Source organism: Chiloscyllium plagiosum, chromosome 9 (genome assembly GCF_004010195.1).
Source record: "Chiloscyllium plagiosum isolate BGI_BamShark_2017 chromosome 9, ASM401019v2, whole genome shotgun sequence".
Lineage (NCBI taxonomy): Eukaryota > Metazoa > Chordata > Chondrichthyes > Orectolobiformes > Hemiscylliidae > Chiloscyllium > Chiloscyllium plagiosum.
In genome coordinates this window covers 83,734,038-83,754,492 of record NC_057718.1, presented here as the reverse complement: position 1 = coordinate 83,754,492, position 20,455 = coordinate 83,734,038, and the positions used below count along the sequence as shown (strand labels likewise).

The window sequence follows — 20,455 nt, the reverse complement described above, 5'->3', positions numbered from 1 at the left end:
TGCGTGTATGGAACAATCTGCCAGAGGAAGTGGTAGACGTGAGTACAATTACAACATTTAAAAGACATTGGAGAGGTGCATGGATGGGAATGGTTGAGAGGGATACGGGCTAAACGCAGGCAAATGGAATAGTTCAGTTTAGGAAACCAGATCAGCAGGGACAAGTTGGGCTGAAGGGTCTGTTCGCCTGCTATATGACTCTAAAGTCGAACTTTCAACTGATGCCAGGACTCCTGTTTAGCATTTTGACAAGATGAGAATTGAGTAATGCTATGTTTATGTAATTTAAGGTGTATAAAGAAAATGGGTATTTCTGGCTTTGCAGAGGACTTTCTTAAACTGCCTAAAACTGGATTCCTCTGTGTACCCTTGAATAAGAATTGTAACATTGATTCTGGTAGTTTGTCAGCTTGCACCACTGCAATCTTGGCCTCGTTGGCAAGGTATTGTGTAACATTGCTGGGACCAGGCCTCCAAACTGATAAATATATTTTAGTAAGGCTGCAGTATTTTGCAACAGTCTTCAGCCAGTAGTACCAAGTGGATGATCCATCTTGTACTCCTCCAGAGGTCCCCAGTATGAGAGATGCCAGTCTTCAGCCAATGCAGTTCACTCCATGTGATGTCAAGAAAGGCAGTCAATGGGCCCTGACAACATTCTGGCAATAATACTGAAGATATGCTGCAGAACTTGTTGCACCCCAAGCCTAGCTGTTATAGAACATAGAACAATACAGCACAGAACAGGCCCTTCGGCCCTCGATGTTGTGCCAACCTGTGAACTAATCTAAGCCCATTCCCCTACACTATCCTATCATCATCCATATCCTTATCCAAGGACCATTTAAATGCCCCTGATGTGGCTGAGTTAACTACACTGGCAGGCAGGGCATTCCACGCCCTTAACACTCTCTGAGTAAAGGACCTGCCTCTGACATCTGTGTCTTAAATCTATCACCCCTCAATTTGCAGCTATGCCCCCTCATTATAATGGTCACTCTCTCCAAAGTGCTCACCTACCACTAAATCAAATGCCTGGCCTGGTTCGTTACCAAGTACCAGATCCAGTGTAGCCTCCCATCTTGTCAGCCCTTCGACATACTGTCAGGACATCCTCCTGCACACATTGGACAAAAACTGATGCATCCGATGTACTAGAGTTATAGCATTTCCGGTCAATGTTGGGGAAGTTAAAAGTCCCCCATAATGACCACCCTGTTCCTTTCATTCCTACCCAGAATTGTTTTGCCAATCCTCTCTCCACATCCCTGGAAATTTGCAGAAGCCTATAAAAAATTCCCAGCAGTGTGACCTCTCCTCTCTGTTTCTAACCTCAGCCCATAACACCTCCGTAGACGAGTCCTCGTCAAAAGTTCTTTCAGCCACCATTATACTGTCCATGATTAACAAAGCCACATCTCCCTCTCTTTTACCACCTTCCCTGATCTTAATGAAAGATCTAAACCCTGGAACCTGCAACATCCATTCCTGACCCTGCTCCATCCATGTATCTGAAATGGCCACAACGTTCGAAGTCCCAGGTACCTGTCCATGTTGCAAGCTCACTTACCTTATTCCGGATACTCCTGACGTTAAAGTACTCACACTTCAAACCAGCTTGCTGTCTGCCAGCACAATCCTGTGACTGTCCATGTGAAATCCTGTCTATGTCCTCCCTACTCACATCTTCCTGAGCACTGGAACTACACCACAGGTTCCCATCCCCCTGCTGAGCTAGTTTAAACCCAGTACAGCTGCAATACTGGTTTTTCCCTGATGATGTGGAAATTCGCCCACATGTGTCCTGTACTCGAAAAGCAGGACAAATCCAATCCAATTAATTTCTGTCCCCATCAGTCTACCCTCAATCATTAACAAAGTGATGGACAGTCATAGAACTGGCTCATTGAGTCTGTACTGCCAAAGTTATACTACGAGCCCCATTTTCCCACACTAAGCCCATAGCCTTGAATGTTATGACACCTAATGTGCTCATCCCAATACTTTTTTAATGTTGTGAGATTTCCCCACCTCAATTCAGTGCATTCTGGACCCCCACTGCCCTCTGGGTGAAAATGTTTTCCTCAAATCACCACTAAATCTCCTGCCTTTCACTTTAAAATTATGCCCCCATGATATTGATCCTAAGACTAAGGAGAAAAGCTGCTTTTTATTCACCCTGTCCATGGCCGTCATAATCTTATCCACCTTATCAAATCCCCTTTCAACTTTCTCTGCTCCAAAGAAAACAGTGTCTTATCCAGCCTCTCTTAATAGCTCCATCCCAGGCAATATCCTGATCAATCTCCTTTGTACCCGCTCCAGTGCAATCACATCCTACCTGTAGCGTGGTGACCAATAACTGCATGCAGTACTTCAGCTGTAGCCCAACCAAAGTTCCATATATTTCGAACATGACCTCTGTATCATGACTGAAAAAGATAAGTATCCTGTATACCTTCTTAAATACCCCCTTAACCTGTCCTGCCACTTTCTGCCAAAGTGCATCACCTCACATTTATCAGGATTAAATTATATGTCACTGATCTGCCCATCTGACCAATCCATACATATCCTCCTACAACCTGACACCTTCCTCGTCACTATGAACTACCCAGCCAACTTTTGTGACATCTGCAATCTAACTTTTCATCCCCACTCACCCCCAAATTTTCATCTACATCTTTATGAACATTACACACAATAACCACTGATCCCTGTGGTATACCACTACACACCAGGCTCCAGTCACATGAACAGCCTTTCACCACTGCTCATTGTCTCCTGTCACACACCCAATTTTGGATCCAACTTGCCAAATTACCCTGGATCCCACAAGATTTTTGCCTTTATCAGCTTTCCAAGTGGGACCTTGTCAACGACTTTGCTGAAATTCAAATAAATTACATTAACTGCCTTACTCTCACCCAAAAAACGTGGTCACCTCCTCAAAAAGTTCCACTAGATTTGTTAGGCATGACCTCCCTCTGACAAAGTATGTTGACTATCTCTGATCAAAACTTGTCTCTCAAAACAGAGTTTAATTTTGTCCTTCACAGTTTTCTCCAATAGGTTCCCTATCACTGATGCTAAACTCATTGGTCTATAGTTCCTTCACCTTTTTCTACCACCCTTGTTATTAGAAAACATTAGCTATCCTCAAGACATTAGGTACCTCCCCTGTGGCCAGAGATTTGAAAATTTGGGTCAGGGCAATTTCCTCCCTCATCTCCCATAGCAGCATGGGATACAACTCATCTGGACATTGAGATATCACCGCTTTAAATCTGCCAAAACCTCCAATAGCTCCTTGGTTCTTATATCTATCTGCTCAAGAACATCACAGTTTCGAGGGATATGCGCTAAACGCAGGCAAATGGGACTAGTACAGCTGAGAAAACCTGGTCGGCATGGATATGTTGGGCTGAAGGGTCTGTTTCCCTGCTGACATTACTCTAAAGTCGAATTTTCAACTGATGCCAGGACTTCTGTTTAGCATTCTCAAATTCTGTACGAACAGCCTCCTCCTCCCGAATAAAAACAGAAGTGAAGTTTTAATTTAACACTCTACATATGTCCTGCAGTTTCACGCATAGTTTCTCCTTGGTCCCTAATAGGCCCTACTCTTTCCTTAGTTATTCTCTTCCCTTGATATGCTTGTAGAATATCTTGGGATTCTCCCTCATCTTGCCCATCAGCATTTTTTCAAACCCTCTCTTTGTTGTCCTACTTGCTTGAACTCCCACTCTGCACTTTCTATACTCCTCCATTGTTTTGCTCCCTTTATACCTGTTACATATTTCTTGTTTTCCTTTTTATTGTCAAGATGTTTTCAACAGTGTGACCAAGCAACACTCACTTAGCAATAACACTGAGACCAAGTTTGGGTTCTGTGAGACCCACTAAGCTCCTGAGCCCATTACAAATTTGGTTCAATCATTGACAAAAGAGCTGAATTCCAGACGTGTGGTGAAAGTGACTGCCCTTGACATCAGGACTGTATTTGTCTGAGAATGACATCAAGGAACCTGAGCAAAACTGGAGGCAATGAGAATCATGAAGAAAATTCTCCTTTGATTGGAATCAAGCCTGGCACAAAGATGGATGGTTGTGGTTATTAAAGGTCAGTCATTTTAGTTCCAGAACATCAGCTTCAACTCAGCAGAGCAAGGGAGGCAGCAACATGGTAAGTGGATTTAATAGTTGCAGCTTCAGGGTTTATTGGTTGGGAAAACAAGTCAAACAGTGACATCACAGAGAAGCGGTGGATTTTTTTTTAAGAAGAGATTAACTGAGAAACCACAAGAATAGGCAAAAGTCAGATTCAATATAATAAAGTAGTATAATTAAGCAAAGTACAGTAAGGGAAGTAAAGTTACTGTAAGGGAAGTAAGTGTATAGTGTTCCTATACTCTGTAAATCTATAATTAATACTTTAAAGAAGGGAAGTAACTGAAAAGCTTATGGCAAGTCGTGGCAGCAGAGCTTGCACTTGTGATATGCTGCTTCTGTGCTATGTGTCAAATCATGGAAGCTCTAGTTGCCCCTCGTGGCCACATAAGTAGGAAGTGTGTCCAGCAACAATGTTGAGTATGTCGTGGACAGCACTATCAGTGAGGTGGTCACACTGCAGGGGAAGAAAGAATGACCACCAAACAGAGTAGAGGAAGGCAGGTACTCCAGGGGTGTCTTTTGCTCATCTCCATTTTTAATAGATATTCAGTTTACATACCATCAGAGAAGATAACTGCACATGGGAAATCAGTGTGAACCTTCATGGTATGTGAGTGGGTCTGCTGCACATGAGGGGAGGAAAAAGAAAGGCAGGACGATAATGGTTGGGGTTTCACTTGTAAGGGGAACAGACAAGTATTTCTGCAGCTGCAGAAAGACTTCAGGATGGTATGTTGCCTCCCTAGTGCCAGGGTCAAGGATGTCAGTGCACAGCTGCAGGGCATCCTGAAGGGGGAGGGCAAACAGATGGATACTGTGACACACAATGGTACCAATAAGGGATGATGTAGAAAAAGGGATGATGTCATTCAGGCAGAATTTAGCAAGCTAGGAAGTAGATATAAAAAGTAGGACCCAATAACGAGCAATCTCTATGTGGTTGTGAGAACAGAAATGCGTTAGTCCAGATGAATGTGTGGCTGCAGAGATGGTGTAAGAGGGAGGCCTTCAGATTTCTGGGAGAATGGGACCAGTACAAGGGTTGCAGCTAAAATAGCCTGGTACCAGGATCCTTCTGGGAAATTTGCTGATGCTTTTGCCAGGTGAGTAGATCCTGAAAGAATATTCTGCAAGTCGAGTTGCAAAGCCAAAATGAGATGAGATAGCAAGTGAGTAAGAAAGGCATCGAAATTATTGCCGGTTCAGGCACAAGGGAGTTTGGCATGGTATTTATTTTAATGAAAGAAGTCTGACAAACAAGGCAAATGAGTTGAGGGCGTAAACATTGGGCCATGATGTCATTGCTGTCACTGAGAGAGGGGGCAGGATTGGTAGCTTAGCATTCCAGGATACACGGTACCGAAGTGAGACAACTCGCCACCACGTTTTCAAGGGCAACTACAGATGGGCAATACATGCTGGCCCAACCAGTGACACCTAAATCCCGTGAATGAATGTAAAAACAAGATTTGATTTACCACCCCGCGGTAGAACGATTAGCCTCATTGGATCATTGTGGGTGAGATCCAAAGTATCTAAAGGTGTACTCAGAACAGGGGCACAGAGTAAGGAGGCAGAACTGCACTGGCAGGTTAGGAAGCCAATGCCATACAGAAAGGTCAGACTCCAAAAAGCTTTAACAGAACTGTATGAGCCAAAGACACACAAGTTGGTAAACAAACATCATATATGTGGGCAAAGGTTGGAAAGAAAGACAAAAGATATTTTTTGGAGACAGGAAGGAGCCAAAGGGTTCTGTGGACCTTGATGGGGTCCATAGAACTCTCCAAGTTTCATTATCGAGCACCAGAAAAAGATAATTAAGAAAATGCAGAAGAATGAGTGGAACCTCAAAGGGACACCAAGGAACAGAAAAGTTGATGGATAAGCCAAAATAAGGCAAAGGAACAAAAAACGTAATAATTAACACTTTTTATTTATAACTGTGCAGGTGAATAAATTAGAACGCTTAAGGAAAAAAAGATCAGCTGGTGGCAGCACTGTTGCCCATCACTGACAAGGAGGAGGAAATTGATTGGGGAAGTTTAGAAGTGGAAGCGGCCAAATATGGAAAAGAACCACCCCATATGAAAGCATGACTCCCACAGCATCATCATTTGAGAAAACGTTAGCCCACATGACTATAACAACTGAAAAACTAAGTTGAAAAGAAGGAAACTTAAGGGTGAGTGGGTTGCTAGTGAAGAATAAGGGGAAGATACAGACTTTGTGACTGAATATCCTCTTTATTCCAGGCGAGAAGCACATGCTATGCAAGGAACTGTCCCAGCTCAAGCCTTGGATCAACAGTCATGAGATCTGAACTAAATTTAGGAAATTCCATGCACTCCCAAAGATGCACCTTATAAAAGCTAACTGTCAATCAGATTGGTGGAACACAATTCCTGATGACTTCAAAACAGGGGAGTGGGCTGAGATGGAAAAGACAAAGTCCGCCACATGAATAGGTGGTTCTCATGAACAGTATGATTAAAGCTCTGAAAGGAGAGCCTAAATGGGCATATGTAATGTCCATCTGCCAAAAGAAGTGTGAGTCATAGAGATGTACATCATGGAAACAGACCCTTCGGTCCAACTCGTCATTGCCAAGCAGATATCTAAACCCAATCTAGTCCCACCTGCCAGCACCCTGTCCATATCCCTCCAAACCCCTTCCTATTCATATACCCATCCAAATGCCTTTTTATTAAAATGTTGCAATTGTACTAGCCTCCACCTCTGGCAGATCATTCCATACACGTACCACCCTTTGGATGAAAACGTTGTCCCTTAGGTCTCTTTCATATCTTCCTCTCTCACCCTAAACCTATGCCCTTGAATTCTAGACTCCGCACCCCAGGGTGTCTATTTATCCTATCCATGCGCTTCATGATTTTATAAATCTTATAAGGTCATACCTCAGCCCCCTACGTACCAGGGAAAACAACACCAGCCTATTCAACCTTTCCCTATAGCTCAAATCCTCCAACCCTGGCAACATCCTTCTAAATCTTTTCTGAACCCTTTCAAGTTTCACAACATCCTTCCAATACAAAGGAAATCAGAATTGCGTGCAATATTCCATAAGTGGCCTAACCAATGTCCTGTACAACTGCAACGTGACCTCCCAATTCCTGTACTCAGTACTCTGATCAAACGCCTTCTTCACTATCCTATATACCTGCTGCTCTACTTTCAAGGAGCTATGAACCTGCACTCCAAGGTCTCCTTGTTAAGCAGCACTCCTGAGGACCTTACCATGCAGTGTATAAGTCCTGCTAAGATTTGCTTTCCAAAACGCATTTATCTAAATTAAACGCCATCTGCCACTCCTCAGCCCATTGGCACATCTGAACAAGATTCCGTTGTACTCAGAGGTAACCTTCTTCACTGTCCACTACACCTCCAATTTTGGTGTCTTCTGCAAACTTCCTAACTATACCTCTTATGCTCACATCCAAATCATTTATATAAATGACGAAAAGTAGTGGACCTAGCACCAATTCTTGTAGCACTCCACTGGTCACAGGTCTCCAGTCTGAAAAACAACCCTCCACCACCACCCTCTGTCTTCTACCTTTGAGCCAGTTCTGTATCCAAATGGCTAGTTCTCCCTGTATTCCATGAGATTTAACCTGACCAACCAGTCTCCCATGGGGAACCTTGTCGACGCCTTACTGAAGTCCATATCGACCACGTCCACCGCTCTGCCCTCATCAATCCTCTCTGTTACTTCTTCAAAAAACTCAATCAAGTTTATGAGACATGGTTTCCCATGCACAAAGCCATGTTGACTATCCCTAATCAATCCTTGCCTTTCCAAATACATGTACATCCTGTCCCTCAGGATTCCTTCCAACAACTTGCCCACCACTGACATCAGGCTCACTGGTCGATAGTTCCCTGGCTTGTCCTTATCACCCTTTTTAAACAGTGGCACATGTTAGCCAACCTCTCGTCTTCCGGCACCTCACTATCGATGAGATAAATATCTCAGCAAGGGGTCCAGCATTCACTTCCCCTGCTTCCCACAGAGCTCTCGGGAGTCAGTAGTAGATCGAGTCATAGAGTCATATGGCATGGAAACAGATCCTTTGGTCCAACTCATCCTCGCTGACTGGACATCCCAATCTGACTTAGTCCCATTTGCTAACATTTGACCCATATTCCTCTAAACTATTCCTATTCATAAACCTATCCAGATACCTTTTAAATGTCATAATTGTACCTACCTCCACCACTTCCTCTGGCAGCTTGATCTGTACATGCAAACCCTCTGTATGAGAAAGTTACCCCTTTTTTAAATCCTTTCTCTCTCAACTTAAACCCATGCCCTCTGATTTTGGACTCCCGGTAATAGTCGGTCATCGTAGTTAGCTCACTGCTTAGTACTGCTCCCTCACAATACCAGAGACACAGGTTTGATTTCAGCCTTGGGCAACTGTCTATGTGGGGTTTGCATATTCTCCCTGTGAATGTGTGGGTTTCAACAAGATGCTCCAGTTTCTTTCCACAGACCTAAAATGTGCAGGTTAAGTGGATTGGCCATGGGAAATGCAAGAATATGGGGAGAGTCTGGGGTCTGGGTCTGGGTCTGGGTCTGGGTGGAATTCTCTTCAGACGGTTGGTGCAGATTCAATGGGCCAAATGGCCTATTTTTGCACTGCAGGGATTTTCAATCACATTGAACAAAAGTGGGAAACTTATGTACAGCTCTCAGGCAGGAACATCCCAAGAATGATGATGAAATATTCAAAAGTTCTTAAATAAAGGATTCAGTTCAGAACACCACAGGGTATTGGTGGGTGGAAAGTATATTGATATCATGTGATGACCCACCAAACCAGGGGTAAGATAGGGTTAGTGGCAGTTGTAAATCCTCAAAAAGGGCTATTATTGTGATGTGGCAGCCAATATCTCTTTGCACAAGACTGCCAACTCCTAAAGAAAGGATAGGCTAGTACTGCTGTACAAATGGCAGGAAGACCAACTACAGAAGGAATGATGGTCGCACACCAGAAGAGACAAAAGAAGGACAGGATATTAGGCAAATATCCTATAATGTCCAAAAACAGAAGTTTCTGACAGCACACAGAGCCTGTTCAGAAGCTTAGTAGGGAATGAATAGATTACACTGGCCCTTGCACCACGGGAGACCTCACGTTTACTGACAGATCTGGGGGAGGATGACAGTTCAGTATATTAATAAAAACTGTGGCATTTATCCCAATTACAGATCTGGATTTGCAAATAACATTACATGATACCATTATGCATGGAACAGGGGGTACCATATCTGAGAGCAAAGATGAGTGAGACCCACCCTTCAAAGTGGGTGGGCTAATGATCCCTCTCCAGATATGGGTATGTAAAGTGACAGGAGGAAGGCCTTGCCATGGATCTTTGAATAAAACAAACATGAATTAGTCCTTGAGATGGCAAGATAATAATGCAGGATCTTTCAAAATAGACAGTACCCCTATGAATTCCTTTAAAACTAACTGTGCTGAGCAAAACAGAGACTGACCCATGAGAATGCCATTGTTGGTGGGGCAGATTGTTCTGGCAAACCTGCAGGCAAGGGTCAAGATTACATCAGTTCATGTGTCAGAGTCAGAACATTCCCCAAGAAAACAGTCACCCATCAAAACTGAGGCTCAGAAAGCAGGACAACACCCAGCAAGGTAACCAGATTTACTTCATATGAGTTAACGACAGGATGGACAATAAGACTGCTGGGTAAACTGCTTGGTATTGAGGAAGCAATGCCCATGAGAGAGAAAGTTAATCAGTTTGTGAAAGAGCTGTGCAAGCAGCTGCATGGATTAAGACAATTTTGTGATCAACAAATCATACATAACATGGAACTAGAGGTGGGAATGGAGCAGGTTGGTTAAGCAGTGTGGGGGAAGGTGATGGTGAATGTGAACTGAAAAATCAGGTTTTGCCTTGAAGTGGATAAAACCTTATGAGATAATACTTCGAAATACTTATGGATGTGTAGATACGAAAAGGAAGGAGTGCTGGAAGCACGAGTTGCAATTGAAGCAAGTCATAAACTGATTGATGTTTTTCAGAATAATTAGTCACAGAAGAACTTGAATCATGTTAATGACATTTACATATATATTGTGGGGATACTAACTATCTGACTCACCAGTAATTCTTGAGTACCTGTCAATAAATGACTGTTAATGTACAATGGAACTGCTTTCTGCCTGGACCATGGGCAGCTTAACCTTCTGGTAAACCAGCTCCTGTGCATGACTTGTAACAGTTTCCTTAACTTTGAGGAAAATGGAAGGAGAAGGAATGAGTAATGAGGTTGCTGTTCTATGCTGAAAGTTTACAGACTGAACTCCAGTAACACTTGGATCCTTCTCCAATACGCCAACAAGTATGATGATGACAGTTTGACTGCTGCATACTTGACTATAACTGGGCAGAAACATTTAATTGTGAAGCCCAAGAATGGTCTGCATGCCTAAATAGTTTAGTGACCAGGTCAGCAAACTAGGAATGTTAACAAGAGAGTTAACCAAGCTGATATGGATAATTCAGAGCTTGGGCAATGTATTAGAGAGTCATATATGGACCACTAACAGGTTGATTAATGTAGAGAAAAATCTCTTGGACTCTGCAGTCAGGAATGACATCTCAAGCATCTTTGGATCATGGGAACTTGAACAAACATGGGAAAATCGGAGAAAAAGTTGCAAGGCTGATGCAATATCTCTTTGTATACAAACATGCATATCTTTTTAACCAGTCATGGTACCAGGCCTGATTGTCAGCACAGGGGCTTAACATGGAGTAGCAAATATTGGTATATTTATGGGGTTTTATTACAAGGTACTGTACCTCATGCCGTAGAAATAGACGGTGATGTGATAACTGCCATTCAGACATTTGCAGTATAGTAAATTCTTCGGTAGTGAGTTCACATCTGATATATGACACAAAAGAAAGAAGGTGCAGATCTTATGCAATAGCTAATTACGCAGTGGATGCTATATAGTCTGCAATGGAACCAATCTCTGTAACCTATGTCTGTACAAAGAGATATTGCATTATCACATCACAAGAAAAGTACTAATGTGTGAACAATCAATCATGTCCTGTAGTAGTCCTATATTATCCACAGGTATTAGATGGTGTGGGAAAGGTAGAACTGGTGAAAATCTCCAGGAGAAAAACAATTAACTGAGAGGTGACAGAAAGTATTAAAAACCTGAAACAGATTCTGAGCTATTTCTCCAATGAAATCCCATTGTTGACTGAAGTGAGGCCCAGCATGTGCACAGGACATATTAGACACTAAGTTCACTTGGGCACTCGACATTGGCTGATGCTAAAGAGGAAACAGACACCACCACCTGGTGGGAATAGCTTGTGACGTTGGAGGTAGAATGTACAGAAACACATCAATTAGGATCACATCCCATATTTTGGTTATCACCCAATTAGTACTGGTTGTGTACTTAATCTATTTGCTTTACCCACAAAGGAGGACACACAAAAGATGGCAAGGAATATGGGATTTGGGGAATGTGGTGGCTCGACAGATAAGGAAAGAGCCCATGTTACAGAGCCTGTAGAGATGGTATAATCATTTCCAATTCTTAGCTTGAAGCTTGGCCAGGATTCATGGGCAGCAGAGTATAAAGGGAGAAAGGCAACAACGCAAAGTTGGATATTTTGGGATTGGAAAGAATTAAAAGGGGGGACTGAAATGATTGAATGGTTTTAGTTCGAAGTGTCTTTCAGTAAAACAAGTTGTAAGCAGAAAATAGCAGAAAAAAAATGAGCAAAAGTAGTCTAGAAAGATAAAGAATTAGACTAGGGCAGAGGGCCAGGACAAAGACTAGATAATAAAAACAAGGACACAGTCCAGACTGCATAATCACCGAGATAAGGATGGGTGTGTCCTTGGATGGATAAAGTGTAGTGCCTGATGTATGGAGCAGAGGAACTAAGTGAATTGATGCCAAGACATCAATTTAACATGTGATTGTAAATTGACAAGACTAGAATTGACCAAGATATGTCATCGAGTCATAGAGATGTACAGCATGGAAACAGACCCTTCAGTCTGACTCGTCCATGCCGATCACAGATCCCAACCTGATCTAGTTCCACTTGCCAGCATCTGGCCCCTATCCCTCCAAACCCTTCCTATTCAAATACGCATCCAAATGCCTTTTAAATGTTGCAATTGTACCAGGTTCCACCACTTCCCCCAGCGGCTCATTTCATACATGCACCACCTTCTGTGTGGAAAAGTTGCCTCTTAGGTATCTTTTATGTCTTTCTCCTCTCATCCTAAACCTATGCCCTCTAGTTTTGGACTTCCCCACCCCAGGTAAAAGACTTTGTCTATTTATCCTATCCATGCGCTTCATGATTTTATAAACCTGTATAAGGTCACCCCTCAGCCTCCGACACTCCAGGAAAAACAGCCCCAGCCTGTTCAGCCTCTCCCTGTAGCTCAAACCGTGCAACCCTGACAACATCCTTGCAAATATTTTCTGAACGCTTTGAAGTTTCACAACATCCTTCCGATAGGAAGGAGACCAGAATTGCATGCAATATTCCAAAAGTGGCCTAACCAACATCCTGTACAGCCGCAACATGACCTCCCAACTCCTCTACTCAATACTCTAACCAATAAAGGAAAGCTTACCAAGCGTCTTCCTCACTATCTTATCTACCTGCGACTCCACTTTCAAGGAGCTATCAACCTGCATTCCAAGGTCTCTTTGTTCAGCAACACTCCCCAGGACTTTACCATTAAGTGTACAAGTTCTGCCAATATTTGCTTTCCCAAAATGCAACACCTCACATTTATCTAAATTAGCCTCCATCTGCCACTCCTCAGCCCATTGGCCCATCTGATCAAAATCCCATTGTAATCTGAGGTAACCTTCTTTGCTGTCCACTGCACCTCCAATTTTGGTCTCATCTGCAAACTTACTAACTATACCTCCTATGTTCACATCCAAATCATTTATATAAATGATGAAAAGTAGTGGACACAGCACCGATTCTTGTGGCACTCCACTGGTCACAGTCCTTCAGTCTGAAAAACAACCCTCCACCACCACCCTCTGTCTTCTACCTTTGAGCCAGTTCTGTATCCAAATGGATAGTTCTCCCTGTATTCCATGAGATCTAACCTTGCCAACCAGTCTCCCAAGGAGAACCTTGTCGAACGCCTTACTAAAGTCAATAAAGATCATGTCCACCACTCTACCCTCATTAATCCTCTTTGTTACTTTTTCAAAAAACTCAATCAAGTTTGTGAGACATGATTTCCCACATACAAAACCATGTTGACTATCCCTGATCAGTCCTTGCCTTTCCAAATACATGTAAATCTTGTCCCTCAGGATTCCCTCCAACAACTTGCTCACCACCGACATCAGGCTCACCAGTCGATAGTTCCCTGGCTTGTCCTTACCACCTATCTTGAATAGTGGTACCACGTTCGCCAACCACCAGTCTTCCAGCACCTCACTTCTGACTCTCGATGATACAAATATCTCAGCAAGAGGCCCAGCAATCACTTCCCTAGCTTCCCACAGAGTTCTAGGGTACACCTGATCAGATCCTGGGGATTTATCCACCTTTATGTGTTTCAAGACATCAACACTTCCTTCTCTGTAATATAGATATTTTTCAAGATGTCACCATCTACTTCCCTACATTCTTTAGCTTCCATGTCCTTCTTCACAGGAAACACTGATGTATGTATGTGTGACTTAAGGTGTATAAAGAATGAGTGTTTTTGACTTTGCTGAGTACTGTCTTAGACTGTTTAAAACTGGGTGTTTTTGAGTTAACTGGAATAAATGATTGTAACTTGTACCTGGGTCTTCTGGTGGTTTGTCAAGTTGCACCAGAACACATTGATTTGTTTGCCTTTCCCAACTGCATAACTTTACACTTCTTCAGATTGAATTCCATTTGTCACTTTTCTGCCAGCTCAACCAAATTATTGACATCTTCCTGCAGTTGACAACCATCCTCTTCATCCAACCCTCCAGCTCAGCACCACCCTCTTGAACTGTCCCACCTGTCCATTTTTCTTCCCACCTATCTGCTCCACTCTACTACCATCACCCCCCAAGTGCATCTACCTATCACCTTCCAAGCTACCTTCCTCCCCAACCCATCCCCTCCCTCCCCCACCGCCACACATTCCTGATGAAGGGCTTATGCCCAAAATTAGATTAGATTAGATTAGATTACAGTGTGGAAACAGGCCCTTCGGCCCAACAAGTCCACACCGACCCGCCGAAGCGAAACCCACCCATACCCCTACATTTACCCCTTTTAATCTAACACTACGGGCAATTTAGTATGGCCAATTCACCTGACTCTGCACATTTTTGGACTGTGGGAGGAAACCGGAGCACCCGGAGGAAACCCACGCAGACACGGGGAGAACGTGCAAACTCCACACAGTCAGTCGCTTGAGGCGGGAATTGAATCCGGGTCTCTGGCGCTGTGAGGCAGCAGTGCTAACCACTGTGCCACCGTGCCGCCCAATCAAATGTTGATTCTCTTGCTCCTCGGATGCTGCCTGACCTGCTATGCTTTTCCAGCGCCACACATTTGGACTCTAATCTCCAGCATCTGCAGTCCTCACTTTCTCCGAGTTGTTTCCTGATCATACCATCTACGTTTATTCGAATCTTTAATATGTACCACAATCAGCAAATAACCAAAAACTGAACCCTGTGAAACATCACTGGCAATTTTTCCATTCCTAAAAATGTCAAGCATTACCTTATATTTCCTGTCACTGAGCCAATTTTACTTTCAATTCACCATATTCCATAAAAACCAAAAGAACTGCAGATACTGTAAATCAGAAACAAAAACAGAAGTTGCTGGAAAAACTTAGTATGTCTGGCAGGATCTGTGAGAAGAAATCAGAGTTGACATTTCGAATCCAGTGACCCTTCCTCAGAAATGATGGTAGCTAGGAAAATACTGGTTTATATGCAGACGATAGGGTGGAGGGAGAGAGTAAGGAGTAAACAATAGATGGGGATAGAGCCCAAAGAGAGAGTATAGTTGGACACACAAACGAGTGGATAATGATCTGTCCAGACAGTGAGTGGTTGTTAATAGAGACTGTTAGTGCCTAAAAACAGGTAGTGTGTAATGGCAGACTTTGTGATAACAACGTCTGATGTGTGGGGTAGGGGGCTGGGATATAAAAGAGTTCAGACCCTAAAATTATTTCACTTAATAAACTGCCAAATAACAGTATGCCAATACCTTACTAAAGTCCATGTGGACAACGTCCACTGCACGAATCTCATCAATCCTCCTTGTTAATTGCTCAAAATATTTGGTTAATTTTGGAATTCAAAGACCTTCCCTCAATAAAATCATGCTAATTATCAGTGATTAATCTATACCTCTCCAACTAACAATTAATCCTATTTCTCAATATTGATTCCAGTAATTCAGTACTAGATGTAGGCAAAGTACCAGAGGATTGGAGGTCTCTAAATGTTGTACCATTATTCAAAAAAGGCTGCAAAGGATGGGCCAAATAATTATACATGTAAATCTTACCACAGTGTTGGGCGTATGAAAAGGTAAATATAGAGGGACTGACTTCCTTGGAACATCTAATATTTCTTCTTTGGCTTCCTTTAACAACCTGTAATGCAGTTCACACAATCCTTGAGGTTTATCCACCATTCTAGAGAGACAGAGACAAAATACCTATTTAGAACCGTGCTCACATTTTCTGCATAAGTTACCATGTACATGAGGTAGGTTTTCTGGGGCATCCTAAGGAGGAAAGTGTGCTGAAGAGGAAAGGGGGGGGGGCTGATATTCCAGAACTCAGGGCACTGAGGCACGGCTGCTAATAATTAAACTTGGAGAAACACAAGAAACTAAAATTGGAAGAGTGCAGATATTTTGGAATGTTGTACAGTTGGACAAGATTACACAGTTAGGGAAGAAAAAGGCCATGGAGTCACTTCAAAACAAGGATGAGAATTTAAAAATCAAGTTGTTATTTGATCACCAGTTGAAGTAGATTAGCAAGCATACGAATAGTGGGTGAATCAGACTTAGTGTGAGTTAGGGTATGGACAGCAGAGTTTTGGATTGCTTCAAGTTTAATTCTTAATTATGTCAGTTTAATTAAGACAGAATATGAGAGATAAGCTAAGAATTTACTGAAATAGTCAAATCCTGAAGTAACAAAGTTTGAATGAGAATTTCAGCAGCAGATGATCTGAGATAGGAGTAATGTTAGATGATAATAGTGTTTTAAATGCACATCATAGTAACAGCACAAATCTGATATACAAGACCAAGGTTGCAAACAATCTAGTTTAGTCTTGGACAGTTGCCAGAGGGATGGAGTTGGTATGTCATTGAATGGAGTTTGGAGCAGGGACAGAAAACAATAGTTTTTGTCTTCCAAACATTTTTGGAGGAAGTTTCTACTCAACCAGTAATTTATGTCAAATTAGCAATCTGCTAATTTAGCAACAGTTGAAGAGTTTAGTGAGTTGGTAAAATAGTGGTGGGTATTATCAACATGACATCAAATACTGTGCTTTCAAACAATTTTGCTGAGGAAAGCTTGTGGATAAAAGATGGGTGGAGTCAAAGATAGATTTTGGAAGATATAAAAAGTGATAAAAATAATCCAAGTAACTGCAGTAACAGGAAGTGAAGCAGTTCCAAGAGATACTCGTGCCACCATAAGATAATTTTGTTTAAAATTCAGTTGTGGAATGTGGGTCAGTATTTATTGCCCACCCTGCATTATCCAGAGACCCATTGTGGTGGGCCAGGAGTAACATGTAGGCCAGAACCACGTAAGGATGACAGATATCCTTCCCTAAAGGACGTTAGTGAAGCAGATGGGTTTTTATAACAATCATGGTCATTAATAGACCCTCTTAATTGAATTCAAATTCCACTATTTGCCATGGCAGGATTTGAACACAGGTCCCTAAACATTAGCTGAATTTCTGGATTAATAGTCTCGTGATTATACCACTCGGCCATTGAGACAGAAATGCAAAGCGGTCTGTTCCAAAGCCAATAAAGTAAACAGCTTGTGAGGACTTGTTTATTTTTTTAAATTGGAACAATAGAAGCAGTCTGAATGGGTGGGGCCAAGCTCCTAAATTGCTGGGGTCTTGAAGTTGGGTTTGGAAGCTGCAGTGCGTCTCTCTCCTTTCTCAGAGTTTCCCCTTGATGTGTTTTGCTCCTGGACTGGAAAATTGCCAGTGACACAATCTATTTTGTCGAATTTGTCTTTGCCAAGGGTGTGTTGATGGAATGTTACTATTTTGAAACAGTTATTATTTAATAGTTAAATAATCTACTATTCTGCTAAATTTTCCAACAGACTTGTTATTCCAATTTCTTCTTTCTTTTGTTGTATTTTAACTATAGTATATGATTAAAGTGTGATTTGCATCAAGGTTGGTAGTTTGACCAATTGAATTGCATCTAGAATGAAATGCCTGGCACTTGCCTTTAAAATAAGAAAAGTTCAGATCAGTCTGTCTCAAAGATGGTGCTACACGAAGTGTGTATAACAAGTGGGCGGCACGGTGGCACAGTGGTTAGAACTGCTGCCTCACAGCGCCAGAGACCCGGGTTCAATTCCCGACTCAGGCGACTGACTGTGTAGAGTTTGCACATTCTCCCCGTGTCTGTGTGGGTTTCCTCCGGGTGCTCCGGTTTCCTCCCACAGTCACAAAGATGTGCAGGTTAGGTGAATTGGCCATGCTAAATTGCCCGTAGTGTTAGATTAAAAGGGGTAAATGTAGGGGTATGGGTGGGTTGCGCTTCGGCGGGTCGGTGTGGACTTGTTGGGCCGAAGGGCCTGTTTCCACACTGTAATCTAATCTAATCTAAATCAAAGAAGAGGAATCCAGGACTTGGTGGCCTGAACCATATTTTGTATTGAGTGTGAATCAGATTGTGAGGTCTTTGAAGGGCAGCTGCAACAGTGAAGCCTGAGTAGCTGCATCATTCCAATTGCGATCTATGGACAGTGACATGAACTTGGTAAAGAAGGTGGATCACTCCATCTTTAGCAGTAATAAGGACAGAACCAAAAGGTGACAGCGAGGAACAGGCACAGCAGCTGTCCCATCCCCAGGCATGGTCTCCTGGCTGTAGGAGGCGGGTCCCTCTCTGGGCTATGCAATGGATGGAGGTGCTGGATTATAAAGTGAGCATGGTGAAGGAGTGATGGCCATGCAGCCCTGGGGTGGGGAGGTTCCACTGAATAAGCTTCACCCTCCTCCCTCCACATGCCCCCTAGCCCAAGCCCACTCATTTGCACTCGGTGATGTTAGTGAGCATGTGCAAATATATCTTGGTGTGGTGACATCAGTGGCCTGTTGGAGCCAGGTGACATCACTGGCAGCATCTGCACATGTATGGGGGCCACTTTGACATTATGGATCGTCACTCTAATTTAATTAGCATTGACAGTTTCAGGGATTTCACACCTTGAGTGAAGCACCAATGTCTAAAGGAACATGTAAAGACTATGGTGGAATACTCACAGTTGCTGCTTCCTCTATTCACATCATGTCACAAGTGCCCCCTTTTCCAATACAGAGAGTTTTTTCCATTTTCTGCAGAAACCCATTATAAGTGGCATTTCCAAGTTACTTCTAAATAAGAAAATAAAATTTGAAAGAAATCTTTCTGGACAGCTATAGAAATTCAGTACTTAGGTCTATTACATCTGCTTTTCTCCAGTTGAAGAACAGCAAAGGAAAAAAGATACCTGAAAGAGCATAAAGAATTTCCAATGTACATATTAACTTTTCCTTCCTTTCTTTTTGGGTACTAGTGAACCTGGCAAATGTTCCTGAAATTTTAGCTATTTGTTATTGTTTTTCAGCATTCTGAATTTATATTATAAGAACAAGACTCAGTTTCAATTTTGATGACTGAGCAACACATTAATTATCAATTCAAAAATTATTCATCATTTGGAAGAAACATCCAAGTCATATAGAGGAAGTAAAGTGTACAGAAATATTTTTGGTTCAAGATACTTCCTCTTCTTTAATCATTGTTGCAGCACTATATTTTATTGTCAACACTTCTCAGATTCTTAACTTGCCAAAATTAGGATATCTAATTGTATCTAAATGTATCTAAATAGCTGGTTGAAGTCATAAATGAAGTTGTTTGTAATTGCTGGAGGTCAATTATCTGCTCCAGTTCATAACTGCATGAGATCCTCAGTTGCTTCATCAATGACCTTCCCTCTATCTTAAGGTCAGAAGTGGGTTGTTCATGAATGATTGTATAATATTCAGCACCAATATCTCAGATACTGAAGCAGTTTTTGTTCATTTGCAGCAAGATCTAGACAGTATCCAGGCTTGGGATGATAAGTGGCAAGTAACATCTGCACACACAAGTGCCACACAATGACTATCTCTAACAAAGGAGAATTTAACCATTGCCCCTTGACATTCAATGCTACCACCATTGCTGAAACCCCATCTATGAACATCCTGGGGATTACCAGAAACTAAACTGGACCAGCCAAATAAATATTGTAGCAATAGCAGGTCAGAGGCTAGGAATTCTGTGAAAAGCAATTCATCTCCTGTTACCCCAATGCCTGTTCACCATCTACAAGGAACATGTATAGACTATGGTGGAATACTCACAGTGCCTGGATGGATGCAGTTCCACAAAACTTGACACCATCCAGGACAAAGCAGCTTGCAAGACTGGGACTCCCTTCACCACCGAGGTGCTGTGGCAGCAGTGTATATTATCTACAAGCTGCACTGCAGTTTACTCACCAAGGTTCCTCTGACAGCATCTCCAAATCTGCAGCTTCTGCCAGTAGAAGAACAAGGGTTGGGGATGCATAGAAACAGTACCACCTGTAAGTATCCTCCAAACCAAACATTATACTTATCTGAAAATGTATCACCAATTCTTCATTATTGCTGGTCAAAATTCTGGAATTCCCTTCATGCTGTTCCTACAGTTCAAAGATTGCGGTGGTTCAAGAAGACAGTTCACCACCACCTTCTCCAGGGTATTTAAGGATGGGCAATAAATGTTGGCCTATTTAACAACACCCACCTCCCATCAACAAATAAAAAATGTGTACAGTCTTCAGTAACAGAAAAGCAGGAGTAAGCCATTCATTCCCTTGAACCTGGTCAGTCAATTCATCTACCCTGCAGCCCTCATTCTCATTCAGACAAGTTGAAAGAACCTCCGAACTTTTAGACAA

The 20,455-nt window shown here is 42.4% G+C and overlaps 1 protein-coding gene across 2 annotated transcripts in view; it reads left to right on the top strand.

The window, feature by feature from the left end:
- Nucleotides 1-20,455, top strand: part of LOC122553002 (retinol dehydrogenase 13-like) — a 92,967-nt gene that overhangs the window by 999 nt on the left and 71,513 nt on the right. The window lies entirely within an intron of this gene.